Raw genomic sequence first — 18,043 nt, 5'->3', positions numbered from 1 at the left:
TCATCAAATACCGTTGCCATGACAACACATTCAACGCCATGAAAATACGATTACAGTTTTCAGGGGCAAAGGATGCCTCCATGGTAATGAAACTCAACACACACGTCTGGAGTGGGTTCATTTAACATCCTATATACTTCAATGGGATGGGCGTGACTAAACGGCTCAATAGCGCCCCCTTGAATATTTCAAAATTGAACCTCAGCCTTCTCGATTGACGTAGAAGAATGAAACTCGGTAGGTTTATGTATCATCTCCAGACGCACAAAATCGCCATTTGGACCCATACCCTAAATCCAACAGGAAGTCGGCCATCTTGGGAAAAATGCTCTATTTTGTTGAGTTTTTTGGTCATTTCCAGGCCTCATATTTGAACAAAGTAGTCCTAGGGATTTCATCCCATCCACTTCAAATTCACACAGAGTCATCTTGAGACAATGGAGATGACAAGTTATCAAAAGCTTTTTTATGATTTCTTCCTGTTGGGCGTGGCTGTGCAAACAATTTCGATGCTTCGCCATGAAGCAGGAAGTCCTTATAACTCCTACAGACATTGTCCCGTCTACACCAAATTGATCACACATGTAGAGGGTCCCGCCCTGAACACATCTATGCATCAATACTGCTTCATATACACAGCGCCACCTACTGGACACAGGAAGTCAGCCTCATATGACAAACATTATCCGATTTACATGAAATTTACAGGATGTGTTCTCCACATCACACACTGCAACATGACATGTAATTGGTGGGTGATCTCTAGCGCCACCTAGTGGACACATGCGATATGACTTAGCCCCATCACACAACGTTCAATACGAGCCCGGGTGCCAAGACGTCTACGTGCCCGCTGCGTCTGCCGTGTAACTGCAGCACGCACCGACATGCGCGTACGGGGCGGTGCATGGGGGGGCTTGGGCCCGATCATCGCTGCTTGCAGCTTTAATTTTACTTGTTGTTTAATTGTTTTATGATTTAAATGATTTGCATCATACATCTTTGTGCTTCTGCTGCTTCTCCCTGTCTCATCCTCTTTGTCTTGAGGCAGCTCCACCTCATCTGTTCTCTGATATGAAAGCAATCTAGTTATGATCATATTGAACCATTGGTGTGTGAGTCTAACGTTAGACTACTGTAGCAGCCAGAGAGTCCACCAATCCTTTTTATCCACTTGTTACTGTTATAATAGCGTGTTAGTCATTACGTTTCATTTGTGGAAAAAATAAGAAAGGGAAAACTTTTATCTATTTGTGAAGATTTCACTATTTTGTTCATATGTTGACGACTTTAAGAACAGGTCCAGACAGAAACCACCTACCTAGACTGGTCAAATCTGGACTGAATTATCTCAGAGGCCAAAGTCTCTTTAAAACACAGTATCACAACTGTGAAACTGTGATTAGTGGTTTAGTTCAAATATAAATAATGCAAAATTCTTATTGTTAAAATAGTGCTCTGCTTGTTTATAGCTGATTTCATCTTTTTAGACACACACACACACACACACACACACACACACACACACACACACACACACACACACACACACACACACACACACACACACACACACACACAAAGAAAGACACACATCTTTAAATACAACTGACTTGCCTTATGGTGCTTTTCCATTATACAGTTCTAGCTCTACTCAACTTGACTCTACTCTGTTTTTTTGTGTTTCCATTACAGATAGTACCTGGTACTTTTTTCTTTTACTTATTTGCAATAAACTTAAATGCAATAAAGGCAGATTTCAGTGTTGTTGTTTTTTTCATATGTAGAAACTTTAGACCATGCAGGAATAGATGAAAAAACTGAAATCTACCTTTTCACAAATAAGTAAAAGAAAGAAGTACCAGGTACTATCTGTAATGGAAATACAAAAAAAAACAGAGTAGAGTCGAGTTGAGTAGAGCTAGAACTGTATAATGGAAAAGCACCATAAGGGAAGTCAGTAGTATTTAAATATGTGTATGTCTTCTCTCTCTCTCTCTCTGTGTGTGTGTGTGTGTGTGTGTGTGTGTGTGTGTGTGTGTGTGACCAAGTTTATAAACAAGTAGAGCACTATTTTAACAATAAAAAAATTATATAATTTATATTTGAAGAACTAAACTACTAATCTACACTGATTTACAATGTTAATCACATGTGGACTTACAGAGCCTCTCTGCAGTTCCTCACAGCTGGGATCAGTCTCAGTCGTCCTTCCTTTGATGTGTTGTACACCTCCAGGATAAACCGATCCAGAACCTCCTCTGACATCTGCAGCATGTAGGCCAGAGCTGAGCAGTCAAACACAGAGAGTTCCTTCTTTGATCTGTTCTCTGACTTCAGGAACTGTTGGATCTCCTGATGTACTGAGCCGTCGTTCATCTCCATCAGACAGTGGAAGATGTTGATGCTTCTGTCAGGAGAGATTTCACCACTGTTCATCTTCTTCAGGTTGTTGATGACTCTCTTGATGGTCTCTGGACTGTTGTCTGTCTGACCCAGCAGGCCTCCTAAGAGACTCTGGTTGGACTCCAGAGAGAGTCCATGAAGGAAGCGGACAAACAGGTCCAGGTGGCCATTTTTACTTCTGAGAGATTTCTCCATGGCTCTCTTCAGGAAGTCATCCAGAGATGTTAAACCATGATCACTGTCAGATGGCTTGTTCCTGAAATAAGCTGAAACTTTCTTAAGGACAGACTTTGGTTTTGGTTCTCCCAGGAAGTCCTTCAGTACCTTTGTCTTCCTGCTGGTGTAACAGTGGTACATGTAGACTGCAGCCAGAAACTCCTGAATGCTCAGATGAACAAAGCTGTAGATTGATTTCTGGAAGCTCACACTCTCTCTTTTGAAGATCTGTGTACAAACTCCTGATAACACCGAGGCCTCTGTGACATCAAGACCACACTGCTCCAGGTCTTCTTGGTAGAATATGATGTTTCCTTTCTCCAGTTGTTCAAACGCCAGCCTCCCCAGCTTCAGAAGAAGTTTCCTGTCAGCCTCCGTCAGCTCCTGTGGACTCGTCTCATGTCCCTCATCATACTTGTTCTTCTTCCTCTTTGTCTGAACCAGCAGGAAGTGTGAGTACATGTCAGTCAGGGTCTTGGGCAGCTCTCCTCTCTGGTCTGTAGTCAACATGTGGTCCAGAACTGTAGCAGTGATCCAGCAGAAGACTGGGATGTGACACATGATGTGGAGGCTCCTGGATGTCTTGATGTGTGAGATGATTGTGCTGGACTGCTCTTCATCACTGAATCTCCTCCTGAAGTACTCCTCCTTCTGGGCGTCAGTGAAGCCTCGTACTTCTGTTACCCTGCTAACACATGAAGGAGGGATCTGATTGGCTGCTGCAGGTCGGGAAGTTATCCAGATGAGAGCCGAGGGAAGCAGCTTCCCCTTGATGAGGCTTCTCAGCAGCACGCTGACTGATGACTTCTGTGTGACATCAGACACGACCTCACTGTTGTTGAAATCCAGTGAAAGTCTGCTTTCATCCAGGCCGTCAAAGATGAACAGAACTTTACAGCCAGCAAGCTTCTCTGCTGTGAGCTTCTGTAATGTTGGATAGAAAACATGGATCAGCATGAGCAGACTGTACTGCTTATCTTTGATCAAGTTCAGCGCCCTGAACGAGAACAGAATCAGCAGACTGATATCTTGGTTGTTGGAGCGCTGTGCCCAGTCCAGAGTGAACTTCAGCACTGAGAAGGTTTTTCCAACGCCAGCGACGCCGTTCATCAGAACCACTCTGATGTGTTTCTGTTGGTCAGTTAAGACTTTAAAGATGTCCTGACACTTGATTGGAGCGTCATGGAGGGTCTTCATCTTGGAAGCTGTTTCAAGCTGCCTCACCTCATGTTGGGTATTAACCTCTTCACTCTGCCCCTCTGTGATGTGGACCTCAGTGAAGATCCTGATGAGGAAGGTTTTAGTTCCTGCTTCATCAGTTCCTTGAGTCACACATTCACATGTGCTGCTCAGACTGATCTGATGTTCATCTAAAACCTCCTGCAGACCACTTTCTACTGAAAGAGAAGAAAAAAGGTAGAATGAAACAGAAATCAGTGTGACTGTTAATGTTCAGTAGGATAGAGGAGGTAGATTCCTTTTTCCAGGGATGATGACATCAGCAGACAGATCTTCAGTCTTACTTTGTACAGTGCTGGTCTGACTGTCTGTCGGCAGTCGAGGTCTGGTTCTGGATCTTTCTGCACACTGGGGACAGGAGGAGTCTCCTGATGAAGCAGACTGGTCCCAGTATGAGGCGATGCACTGTCTGCAGAACCAGTGTCCACAGCTGGTAGAGACTGGATCCTTCAGGACGTCCTGACACAAAGAACAGCAGGACAGCTGCTCCTCCACAGAAACAGCCCTCCTCTTCCTCTCTCTGTGGACATGAACACATTCTTTATGTCACATGACATTAGTGGAGGCCAACCGACAGCTCACAAGCTTTATGCGGCTCTTTCCCCACATAAACAGTCCAGACTGTCAGTATGTACACACTTACACAGTTTCTGTTCTTCAGACTCTGAGATTCAACACATTCAATTTGAAATTAAATAATATAAAGTAAGATTACAAGAGTTCAACAGTAATTAAACAAAGAAGAAGAAGAAGACTGCAAGCTAGTAAACATGGATGTAAACAATGCAGGATTTAAAATAGATGTTTGATGAGGAGGGAAGTGGATTCAACACATTAGTTAGACCACAAGGAGACACGCAATGTGTTTTGGTGAGTAAGTCAATGTGAACATGACTTTAGTCTGTTAGAAAACTCCACAGGCTCCTTTAAGCTACTCTGATCCATTAAAAGTCAGGAACAATAAGCAGGAGGAAACTGAGCCAAACAGAAAAGTCCACTAGTGAAAAATAACAGACTGCTGCTCTTTTGTGTTGTGCTGCTGAACTGAGAGCTCTGCTAAATATCTTCATAATGCATCTTTTCATGAGTGTTTCTCTCTCTCTGTTTCTGCTATAGTCTCTCTCCCTCTGTGTGAGTGTGATACAACAGTTTGACACATTTGACTTTTCCCAAACGTTAAACATCAGACTCAGTTTCCTCTGCTGCAGTGGTCAGTCTGCAGCAGACGAGCGGTGTTGTGACGTATCCAAGATGGCGCCAGTGTGTATGGCTGACCGTCTGGTGCTCCTGCAAGTCTTGTTTTCAATCATTGGCACTAAACAAATTGAGTCTCTGCTGGTGTATGATCGCCAGTCTCTTTTGTTTATCCGGCGGAATATCAGTGACTTAAGTACTTTTGATCACAGCGGACAGTATACCTCACCCCCGTTTTTGGCGGGAATCCCACCTCACCTGTACCGGGCCCCGGCCCTACCTTCCCGGCGCAAGCGTTCCCGTCGCCGCGGTAGACGCGGAGGTCGGCTGGTGAAGCTAAAGCTCTGCCTGACACGATCTACGTCCATTTCTCGGACAGGACACTTATTACTCCCTCCTCTCGTTGTGCCCCGGCGCTTCCTCGACCCCATCGACACCTGCCTGGTGCCTGTCTTCGGCTCTTTTGAGGGACTCCAGCCCCGCCGTCTCTGCCCCCCTCGGCTCTCTCAGCGCGGGGTAAACCACCGGCTTCTGAGGACGCTACCCCGGGCTCACCGTTCCACCGTACCACAGGCCCCAGCTCCCACCAGGATTGGCTTGGTGAACGCTAGATCCCTGGCGAACAAGACTTTCATCCTGAGGGATTTCTTCAGCTCCCGTGGCCTGGACTTCCTCTGTATGACAGAGACTTGGATCGGTGCCGGTGAGTGCAGCCCCCTCTGGTTGAACTTTTACCTGCAGACTGCTCTTACTTTAACTCCCCTCGGACGTCAGGTCGTGGAGGAGGAACGGCGACAGTTTATAAAAACATTTTTAAATGTAAGCAGCGCACCGTCTCGTCCTCAATTTTCAGCTTTGAAGTGGCTGTATTTGAGGTGGGTCGTTCCGACCCGGTGCTGTGCGATGTCATTTACCGACCTCCCAAATACAATAAGGACTTTGTGAATGACTTTTCTGGTTTTCTGGCTGAAATCATGCCTAAATATGACCGTGCCCTCTTTCTCGGGGATTTTAACATTCTTGTGTGTTGTCCTGATAAGCCGTTGGTGAAGGACTTTTTAAGCCTTATTGACTCTTTTAATTTAGTTCAGTGTGTGTCTGGTCCCACACATGAACATGGACACACTTTAGACCTCGTCCTCTCTCATGGTTTATCTGTGTCTAACTTGGAGATCTGTGATGATTTGATTTCTGATCATATGCCAGTATTGTTTGAAGTTGCTTTCTCCTGTGCTGATGTTAAATCTGGCGCTCCTGCTCAGAGCCGTCGGATTTTTAACTCTTTTACTGCTGGCCAGTTCTCTGTGGCTTTTGATCAGCTCTGTGTCTGCCCTGCCTCTGTTAACACAGAGGAGCTCAGCTCTTGGTTTCACTCCTCCTGCCTAACCATACTGGACTCGGTGGCGCCAAAGAAAACTGTGCAGCCTAAAGCAAAATCCGAGTCCTGGTTTAATGACACAACTCACGCAGCTAGACGGGAGTGTCGCAAAGCTGAGCGAAAGTGGAAGAAGGACAAGCTGCAGGTTTCTCTCCAAATCCTTAAGGACTGTTGGCGCTGCTACCAGAATACCGTTAAAGAGACCAGAAGAGAATACCTGTCAAACATAATTGAAGCCAATCGTCACAACCCGCGGGTGTTATTTAAAACCATTGACACTGTTCTTAATGCCCCACAGCCTGTCAGCCTGGAGGCATCTCCTGAAATGTGCAATAGCTTCCTGCACTTTATTGATAAGGTTGCTACTGCTAGGACTCTCATCTTAGCTCCTGCACCTGACCCCTCTGCCCCTGTCCCTTGTTCTGCAGCTCTTGATAAGTTTGAGCCTGTGTCTATGTCGTTTTTAGAAGATCTGGTTGGCCATATTAAGCCATCAGGCTCTCCCTGTGATGCTGTCTCTCCTAGCTTCTTTAAAGAGGTTTTCCCTAGTATAGGGCAGTCAGTGCTGGCTATCATAAACAGCAGCCTGTCTTCTGGTGTCGTTCCCCTAAGTTTTAAACATGCTGTGGTGCAGCCGCTACTTAAAAAACCTGGCCTTGACTACAGCGTGCTGGCCAATTTTAGGCCCATCTCCAAGCTGCCCTTTATATCTAAATTATTGGAGAAAATTGTTCATGCCCAGCTACAGTCATTTCTGGATGAACACAATGTCCTGGAGGTCTTTCAGTCAGGCTTCAAAACCCTGCACAGCACCGAGTCAGCCTTACTACGGGTTTTTAATGATATCCTATTAACAAATGACTCTGGTGACCATGTCATTCTTGTCCTGTTGGACCTAACGGCAGCCTTTGATACAGTGGACCACAACACCCTAGTGGCTCGGCTAAGCCACCTAGTGGGTATCTGTGGTACTGCGCTGGACTGGATCAGATCTTATCTGGCTGACAGAACCATGAGTGTGAGCCTTGGAACTTCAGAGTCCAGCTCTGCTCCACTGCCGTATGGGGTTCCACAGGGGTCGGTCTTAGGGCCCCTGCTCTTCTCGCTCTATTTGCTGCCACTGGGCTCCATCCTGAGAAAGCATGGCATCTCTTTTCACTTTTATGCTGACGACAGTCAGATATATGTGCCGCTGAAAAAGAAAAACGCTTTCTCCCTAACACCACTTCTGGCATGTCTTGAAGACATCAAAGCATGGATGGCTTTGAACTTCCTTAACTTTAACGAGAAAAAAACAGAAGTGATGGTGTTTGGTCCCAGTGGCCTTTGTGAACCCCCTCCATTTGACTTGGGTCCTTTGGCAGATTATTTTAAGCCAACAGTCTCAAGCTTGGGTTTTAAGATGGACAGTGATTTTAAATTGGATCGGCAAATTAGTGCTGTGGTGAAGTCCAGCTTTTTTCATATTAGACAGCTGGCAAAAGTAAAGCCCTTCCTCACACTACAGCACTATGAAACAGTGATCCATGCCTTCATCACATCTCGGCTGGATTACTGTAATGCACTTTATTTTGGAGTCAGTCAGTCATCCCTCACACGTCTCCAGTTGGTGCAAAATGCAGCCGCTCGCCCGCTCTACCTCTCTGAGCTCCTTCACCCCCACGCTCCTGCTCGGTGCCTCAGGTCAGCTGATCTGCTGCTCCTTGAGGTACCGAGGTCAAAGCGGAAGCTCAGAGGGGATAGAGCATTTTCTGTAGCTGCTCCTAAATTATGGAACGAGCTTCCTTTAAATATTAGACAAGCGTCCTCACTGTCTGTTTTTAAAACTCGTCTTAAAACCCATTTTTATTCCTTGGCTTTCAACCGTGCATGAGACTCTGCTCCTGTTTTAGTGTTTTATGGTTTTATGGTTTGTTTATTTTAATTAGTTTTATTGTTTTTAATTTGTTTTAAAAACAATAAACAATTATCTTAGTATTTATTTCCTGTTAATTGTGTTACGTTTCCTGTGTTGTTTTTATGTATTTATGTACAGCACTTTGTTTCAGCTGTGGTTGTTTTAAAGTGCTTTATAAATAAAGTTGAGTTGAGTTGAGTTGAGTGATAAATCAGCTGCAGCAGGCTGTTTCTAAACATTTACATGACCTCCTCCCATATTTAGTGTCTTTGAACAGGAACACGTTAAGACACAGTCTGTATTACATGAGACCAAACATTGTGCCTGCTGCTGCTGTCCTTTAGTAAATAAGGACAGACACAGTTTGACTTGTTAGTAAATCCAATACCAACCCTGTCTCTGTCTCTGTACAGGGACACAAAGATATAAAACTCTGAAGTGAAAACCAGGATGAAAATACAAACTGAACTAATCAAACAAGGAACAGGTGGGAAGATACAAGAGCAGTCTGTGAGCTGATAGGCTGACAGAAACACTGAGAGCAGAGCAGGAACACAGGAGGGAAACACAAAGCAACAAGAAAACCAAAACCTGAAAATACAACAAAGGACATTTTTCAGTGTTGCATAAATCAGACCATTATTATCAGACTCTGACTCAGAACATTTCATTCATGCCTTCATTTGTTCCCATCTTTACTTCTACAATGTCCTTTCCACCTGCCTTAAAGCTCCCTGGTTCATCTTCAGCTCATATAAAATGCAGCAGCTGGGCTGATAACTAGGACTGGCCTTAGATCTCACATCACTCCTTTTTTAACCTCACTGCATTGGCTGCCAGTGAAGTTCAGGATCAATTTTAACATTCTTTTAATCACTAATAAGGTCTACACAGTTTTTCTGCTCGGGGACCCAGACTTTGTAAACCATCCATCCATCCATCCATCTATCCATCTTCTTTCGCTTATCCGGGGTCTGGTCGCGGGGGCAGAAGCCCAGACTTCCCTCTCCCCAGCCACTTCGTCCAGCTCCTCCAGGGGGACCCCGAGGCGTTCCCAGGCCAGCCGAGAGACATAGTCTCTCCAGCGTGTCCTGGGTCTTCCCCGGGGTCTCCTACCGGTGGGACGTGCCCTGAACACCTCACCAGGGAGGCATCCTGATTAGATGCCCGAACCACCTCATCTGGCTCCTCTCGACGTGGAGGAGCAGCGGGTCTACTCCGAGCTCCCTCCGGATAACTGAGCTTCTCACCCTATCTCTAAGGGAGAGCCCAGCCACCCTATGGAGGAAGCTCATTTCGGCCGCTTGTACCTGCGATCTTGTTCTTTCGGTCACTACCCAAAGCTCATGACCATAGGTGAGGGTAGGAACGAAGATCGACTGGTAAATCGAGAGCTTCGCCTTTCGGCTCAGCTCTCTCTTCACCACGACGGATCTGTGCAGAGTCCGCATTACTGCAGACGCCGCACCGATCCGCCTGTCGATCTCCCGTTCCATCCTTCCCTCACTCGTGAACAAGACCCCAAGGTACTTGAACTCCTCCACTTGAGGCAGAATCTCACCCCCGACCCGAAGAGTGCACTCCACCCTTTTCCGGTTGAGGACCATGGCCTCGGCTTTGGAGGTGCTGATTCTCATCCCGGCCGCTTCACACTCGGCTGCGAACCGATCCAGTGACAGTTGGAGGTCACGGTCTGATGAAGCCAACAAGACCACATCATCTGCAAAAAGCAGTGACCCAATCCTGAGGTCACCAAACCGGACCCCCTCTACACCCTGGCTGCGCCTAGAAATCCTGTCCGTAAAAATTATGAACAGGATCGGTGACAAAGGGCAGCCCTGGCGGAGTCCAACTCTCACTGGAAACAAGTCCGACTTATTGCCGGAAATGCGGACCAGGCTCTGACACCGGTCATACAGGGAACGGACAGCCCTTATCAGGGAGTCCGATACCCCATACTCCCGGAGAACCCCCCACAGGATCCCCTGAGGGACACGGTCAAATGCCTTCTCCAAGTCCACAAAACACATGTGGACTGGTTGGGCAAACTCCCATGCACCCTCAAAGATCCTGCAGAGGGTGTAGAGCTGGTCCACTGTTCCACGGCCCGGACGAAAACCACACTGCTCCTCCTGAATCCGAGATTGGACTATCCGACGGACCCTCCTCTCCAGCACCCCCGAATAGACCTTACCAGGGAGGCTGAGGAGTGTGATTCCCCTGTAATTGGAACACACCCTCCGGTCCCCCTTCTTAAAAAGAGGGACCACCACCCCAGTCTGCCAATCCAGAGGCAGCCCCACAGCATCCAGGGCCTTGAGGAACTCGGGGCGGATCTCATCCACCCCCGGGGCCCTGCCACGAGGAGCTTTTTAACCACCTCGGCGACCTCCACCCCAGAGATAGGAGAGCCCACACCCAAGTCCCCAGGCCCTGCTTCCTTACCAGAAGGCGTGTTGGTGGGATTGAGAAGGTCTTCGAAGTATTCCTTCCACCGATCCACAACGTCCCGAGTCGAGGTCAGCAGCACACCGTCCCCACCGTACACAGTGTTTACGGTGCACTGCTTCCCCCCCCCGAGACGCCGGATGGTGGTCCAGAATCTCTTCGAAGCCGTCTGGAAGTCTTTTTCCATGGCCTCACCGAACTCCTCCCATGTCCGGGTTTTTGCCTCAGCGACCGCCCTGGCTGCGTTCCGCTTGGCCTGCCGGTACCCGTCTGCTGCCTCCGGAGTCCTACAGGCCAAAAAGGCCCTATAGGACTCCTTCTGCAGCTTGACAGCATCCCTCACCGCCGGTGTCCACCAGCGGGTTCGGGGATTGCCGCCCCGACAGGCACCGACCACCTTGCGGCCACAGCTCCAGTCAGCCGCCTTAACAATGGAGGCACGGAACATGGCCCACTCGGACTCAATGTCCCCCGCCTCCCCTGGTACATGGTCGAAGCTCTCCCGGAGGTGTGAGTTGAAACTCTCTCTGACAGGAGACTCTGCCAGATGTTCCCAGCAGACCCTCACAATGCGTTTGGGCCTGCCAGGTCTGCCCGGCATCCTCCCCCACCATCGGAGCCAACTCACCACCAGGTGGTGATCAGTTGACAGCTCCGCCCCTCTCTTCACCCGAGTGTCCAAGACATGCGGCCGCAAGTCCGACGACACGACTACAAAGTCAATCATCGAACTGCGGCCTAGGGTGTCCTGGTGCCAAGTGCACATATGGACACCCTTATGCTTGAACATGGTGTTCGTTATGGACAATCCGTGACGAGCACAGAAGTCCAATAACAGAACACCGCTCGGGTTCAGATCAGGGGGGCCGTTCCTCCCAATCACACCCTTCCAGGTCTCACTGTCGCTACCAACATGGGCGTTGAAGTCCCCCAGTAGAAAGAGGGAATCCCCAGGGGGAGTGTTTTCCAGCACCCCCTCCAAGGAGTCCAAAAAGGCTGGATACTCTGAACTGCTGTTTGGACCATAGGCACAAACAACAGTCAGGATCCGTCCCCCCACCCGAAGGCGGAGGGAGGCCACCCTCTCGTCTACCGGGGTAAACTCCAACATACAGGCACCAAGCCGGGGGGCAATAAGTATTGCCACCCCTGCCCGGCGCCTGACACCAGTGGCAACTCCAGAGTGGACGAGAGTCCAACCCCACTCGAGGAGACTGGTTCCAGAGCCCTTGCTGTGCGTCGAGGTGAGGCCGACTATATCTAGCCGGAACTTCTCAACCTCACGCACCAGCTCAGGCTCCTTCCCCACCAGAGAGGTGACGTTCCACGTCCCTAGAGCTAGCTTCTGCAGCTGAGGATCGGACCGCCAAGGTCCCTGCCTTCGGCCGCTGCCCAGCTCGCACTGCACCCGACCCCTTTGGCCCCTCTCACTGGTGGTGGGTCTGTGGGAGCGGGGTCCCATGTCCCTTCTTCGGGCTATGCCCGGCCGGGCCCCATGGGGGTAGGCCGGGCAAGGGACACGACCCTTTGTAAACCCTCCATTAGATGAGCTGAGTCTGTTAACTGTTATAAAGAACATTTAAAAACCACTTTGTTAGGAAATCCTTTCTATAACATTCAATAAGTTGAAGGGTTTGCTCTGCATGGTGACTGCTTGCTGTTTGCTTTCTGTGTTCATATGTTTGTTATGTCTGAATGTATTTTTCTATGTTTTTACTTTATATTTGTATTCTCTGTTTCTTTCTGTTCAAATGTTGTAAAGCACTTTGTAACCTGTGATAAAAAGATGTTACATACTGTAAATAAGGTTTTACTCACTTAATGACGTGTTTTAAGAACACAAAGTCTGATGTGTGGTGTAAAAATATCAAATGATAGACATTTTTCATAATATTTTATTTACTGAAGAACAACTATAAAAATATAATATTAAAGAGATAAATAACAAATAAAAACTGTTTTTCTTATGCTGCAGTGTTTCAGATCACATTTTTCCTCAAACATAGACTTTTCCACCATGTTTGACTTTTTTTGCTTGAAAAATTACATTAAATATTAACTTTATAATCTTATTGATGATTATATTGTTTTATTTTAAAAATTAGTAAATTACATTAAAAGATAATTGATTATATTCAACTAATTGTTTCAGCTCCATACAGTATGTTTTATTTTTAAGGATTATTTCAGTGAGTTTTCCAGTTCATCACTTACAGTCATGTTCCAGAATATCTATTGAAGTAAAAACATTTAACTAAGTGAATGAATTCTCTCTAATTACTTCAATAAAAACTAAAGTAAACAGTAATAATGGATCTCATCTTATTAGTTAGTGTTTTTCCTCCTGGTTCTTTTCATCTGTCTGCTGCTTTTAAAGGTGATGAGAGGAGATCACATGATTGATCATCACTGAACTTCATCCCAACTCTATCTGATGATTTTGAATTTCTAATATTAATAATGTTTTCAGTCTCAACAATCAGTGCAGACAGTTCAGGAATATAACAGCAGCAGTAAGACTCCTGACATACAAACACATGCTGTGTACTGTGCACACTTTACAGAGGTCCATTATAACAGCAATCAGTGACAGTGGTTTAGAGAGTCAGTGAGCAGCACCATTAATACTATTTATAAAATAACTTGTTATGATCGGCTCTTTAATGCATCCAGATGAACACATTAAACCTGACAGTCCTAATGTTCATATAATCATTGATTTACTGACACTTCAACTAAAGACACAGCTGCTGATGCTGGACTGTCACATTAACTTGTTCATGTCTACAAAGAAAACTAAACTATCTGACCTCTGCAACTTAACCTGTATTAAATATTGGTTCAAGCTACTAATAAATATTTCAGAACAGCATCAAACACTCTTTCCACTAAATGAAAGATATAAAGAAATAATGCAGTCAATCAAATGATATTAAACTGAATCATCTTCAGGTCAGTTTACAGTAGAAACAGTCTCTTACTTTGTGTCTGAGGGTCCAGGTTCATTACTGAAGTTTGGAGAATCATCTTTAGACCGGTCACTCTTCATAGACAGACAGCTGGATATTACAGACTCTGCTCCGTCCTCCTCTTCCTCCTCTTCCTCCTCTTTCTTCATCTTCTGGAGTCTGAGAGGTAAACCAGTAACACTGGAGACACACACACATACACAGTATAATAAACCCAGTCCTGCCTCTCAACTTAGTAGCTTCTTATTAGTTGACATGACTTTAACTACAACCATGTGTGTTTTCTAGTCATCACAAAGAGAAACTTTGACTCTGGTTTAAATCCAACAAACAGACTTCAGATAAACATGTGTGTGCTTCTTAACTGTGACTTCTCTCTATTTAGAGCTCAGCAGTGAGTCACGTGACATCGCTGTGAGGACGCACAAACCAGGAAAACAACAACAGGAAACAACGTTTCAACACCTCAAACTCTGTCATTTCACATTATTCTGACACACTTTAATCAACTAAACAATGAATGTGATAAATAATCATCAGATTGATCAATAATGACAGTAATCATTATTTACAGTCCTGATATTAACACTCACCTGCCTCAGACTTGCTGTTTTCCTCCTTCTGCTCTACTGACTGTTAAATGGAGTATAAATGGACTTTCACCTTTATTGCCTACCTGTCTGCTCCTCCCTTCCCCCCCTTCTTCTTTACTGGAAGTCACATGTGTGTGTGTTGCGTGGACTCGCCTCTCTTTATACAGCGCTTTTTAAAAAGTTACAAAGTTCTTTACATAGGTAATAAAGATATTAGTTAGTGTTTTTCCTCCTGGTTCTTTTCATCTGTCTGCTGCTTTTAAAGGTGATGAGAGGAGATCACATGATTGATCATCACTGAACTTCATCCCAACTCTATCTGATGATTTTGAATTTCTAATATTAATAATGTATTCAGTGACAACCTGTAATCACCATAATAACAATATTTTAATGGTTTTACACATCAGGTCTTCTCAGGACAGGAAGTATGGATCCTGAATGTGATCATAAAGACGAGAGGAAGAAACAAACTAAACTAAGATAAGACCTGACCTGCGGTGACCTCTGACCTCTCAGGGGTTTTGAAGCAGGTGATCCTGGAGGACAGCAGCTCTTCAGTGGACGTTTGGACTGATGTGGCCTCTCTTTGCTCCGAGCTGAACCGTTCTTATTGCACCTTTAAAACAGGCAAAACAGTGAGATAAGAAGGATGAAAACACAGGACACTGCTCTCCACTTCACTAGTGTGTATTAAGTATTAAATGACATACAGTTCAACCATGTCTCTGTGAGTCTCAAATACAAACACAGGGATAACAACAGTCAAGACAACAGTAGTTTACACAGTGACCAAGTTAGCTTGAAACTCTTCAGCAACATAAACATATAAAACTCTTTCTCTCATAATGACAACCAATGACATAAGAACGGTTATCTACAACATGTCACTACGTTTATATTGTTTTCTGTATGATAATTACCTTAAAATGGGCAAAATAGTGAGATAAGAAAGATGAAAACACAGGTCACAGCTCTCCACTTCACTGGTGTATTAAATGAGAGAAGCGCTCCCCCTACTGGTGCTCTAAGGAATTACTAACTAATCTACACACAATCAACTTTGAATCTGTCAACAATCTGTCACTTATTTATAATACCTGAAATAATAACTGTCACTATAACCAAGATGAAAATGAATTGTGATATTGTAACCCCCGCAGACTGAAGAGACCACTTAACAAACCTTCTCTGTGTTGAATAATAAAAAAACTGTGACAGCCTGCCCCTAGCTGTTCATTGGCTGTGTGACTTCCCTGGGTGGAGGTGGGGACAGGTCTTGGGCTAATTTGCCTCACCTGTGGGTGTTTGGGGGGAACTGGGGATTTAAGGGCTGTCTAAACTTTTGTTCAGTCTCTCTCTTGCTGCCTCCAGACTGAGACTTGGGTTCAGGCTTCCACCTGCCATGTGGACCTAAGTATTACTACCTCCTGCATTCAACACTTCACACAACACCTTTCACTCATCCATACGCTGCACACATGACTGACTCTTAACATAACATTTCATACATTTTTGCTTTATTTTTATATAAGTTTATCTTATGTTTGTTTGGTATAATCTGATTTCCTGATCTATTATTGAATTTCAAGTTAAAATGATTTAATAATGAATTCATTTTGATTTGGTATCTCTTGTGTGGACTCCCTTTTTGCCACTAACTGGCCCGGTTTGTGACAAAATGGGGGCTCGTCCGTTTGTTTAAATGTATTTGGGTAGACAAGTTGAAGTTTAGTTAGTTTAGTTAGGGGTCATTTGTTGAAGTTTAGCTTGATTGGTTTGGTTGATTGGTTTATTAAAAACAAAACAACATGGCCGGTGGTGACTATCTGCTGAACAGCTCCTAGCTCACATCTGCAGTCGCCAAGGGCAACAGCGACCAACTGACACTGGCGTTAGTAAGCACTTAAAAACGTAAATTACAGTACAATAAAACACTTCTACGCATTATTTACACACTATTTACAAATTGCCATGAACCCATTTTCTAATTTTATATAAAATAACAATTACAATTAAATATCAATAATAATTCAACAATATTGCGCAAAGGCCCCTTTTGAAATGACTACCTATATTACACATTATAAAAAATAAACTAAAACAAAGACAGAAAATACAAACATACCTGTTGAATATTACAGAAAAACACATCAACGTGGCCGGTGGTTTTCTGCTGTACAGCTCTTTGCCCTACACATTAAAAATTAATAAAATAAACAAACTGAAACAGTCCGCATATTAGCGTTTAACATGTCAAACTGTACTGTAACGGTTAATAACGGTTACCGGCTAACAGACTGAGCAAGCTAGCGCAGCTTCACTCAAAGAAAAGACAGAATTAATAAACAAAGAATAAAACTGCGACACAGAGATAATCAAACAAACATGACAGCACAAGTCAAATACTCATTTTGACCTTTGAGCGTTGGCTGTTGTGAATGTGAAACAGTGACAACTGACGGCCAGCAGGTGGCGCCCAGATACAAAAACTGAAGCTGTGACCAAAATGGCCTTTAAAAAAAAAGCTCTTCCAGTTATGACTAGAAACAGAAGCATCATTGTGTCTTCTCTCACATTGCTGGACTGTGCTGTGTAGTAGTTTTGTGTATTTTATGAAGCTTGTGTGCCATGTGTGACTCTGTCTCTGTTTTTCTCATGTATTTATATCTCCTTGTGTGTGTTCAGGCTTTCTGGATTGTAGTTTCCTTGTATCGTCACTTGATGGTGCTGTTTCCTTGTCTGTATTTTGCACTTGATTTCAGAAATAAAGTGAAAGAATAGAGAAAACACAGACAATCTAAAGTTAGTAAATGTCCTTGAAAGAACCAAACACTTTATCATATTTATAACTTACAGATCAAATAAAGACACCTCTAATGAATTACTTCCAGTTGCTGTGCTGAGCGAGCATAAGCTAAAGTCTTTCAGTCAGGTCACAGCAGCTCAAACATGCAAACAATTCAACATATGTGAGAATAAAGTTTCCAATAATAAATATCAGTGGAAATTGAAAACTATAAATATCACCAAAATACACAGACAAGTCTTTCCTGGAAACTGTGAAGAAATTGAAAATCAATGATAAGAATAATGGAGATTTAAAATGCAGTGACATAAATTCAGATGGTGTGTGCATGCAAGATGCTGCACTAATGTAGACAACTAGATGGAAAGGATGTGATTGGATAGGGCTGGATCACATGATCTCACCTACAAGTTTAAATTGCCTGATTGGCTGACCATACTTAACAAAAACAATCCATCAGTGCTTTAACTAAAGATAAATACATTCTGCTTAGTCAATTAAAGATATACATATAGGCATTATACTTAAAACTCAATCAATCAATCAATCTTTATTTATAAAGCGCCAAATCACAACAAAGTTATCTCAAGGCCCTTTACACATAGAGCAGGTTCTAAACCCAACTCTTCAGGTTTTAACTTTAAAGAGACCCAACATTCCCACATGAGCAACAGTAGAGAGAAAAAAACTCCCTTTAACAGGAAGGAACCTCAGAACCAGACTCAGAGTGGGACAACATCTGCCTCGACCGGTTGGGGATGAGAGGAGAGAGAGAGAGAGAGAGGAAGGAGAGGAAGGAGAGCAAGGAGAGGAGGAGAGAAAGGAGAGGAGAGAGAGGAAGAGGAGGAGAGAGAGGAAGGAGAGGAGAGAAAGGAATGAGAGGAGAGAGAGGAA

At 44.6% G+C, this 18,043-nt stretch overlaps 1 long non-coding RNA gene across 1 annotated transcript; it reads right to left on the bottom strand.

Annotated features, from left to right (window-relative positions):
* Nucleotides 1-13,812: 13,812 nt before the first annotated feature.
* On the bottom strand, nt 13,813-16,593 carry LOC128373197 (uncharacterized). The gene is made up of 3 exons (XR_008322936.1): nt 16,469-16,593; nt 14,853-14,959; nt 13,813-13,927 (listed from the first exon to the last, which is right to left on the bottom strand). It is a non-coding gene; the product is annotated as an uncharacterized LOC128373197 (long non-coding RNA).
* Between the last annotated feature and the right edge of the window lie 1,450 nt (nt 16,594-18,043).

The sequence above is a fragment of the Scomber japonicus genome, chromosome 14 (genome assembly GCF_027409825.1).
Source record: "Scomber japonicus isolate fScoJap1 chromosome 14, fScoJap1.pri, whole genome shotgun sequence".
Classification (NCBI taxonomy): Eukaryota; Metazoa; Chordata; class Actinopteri; order Scombriformes; family Scombridae; genus Scomber; species Scomber japonicus.
The sequence above is the reverse complement of the archived record's forward strand: the minus strand, read 5'-3'. Positions and strand labels throughout refer to the sequence as shown.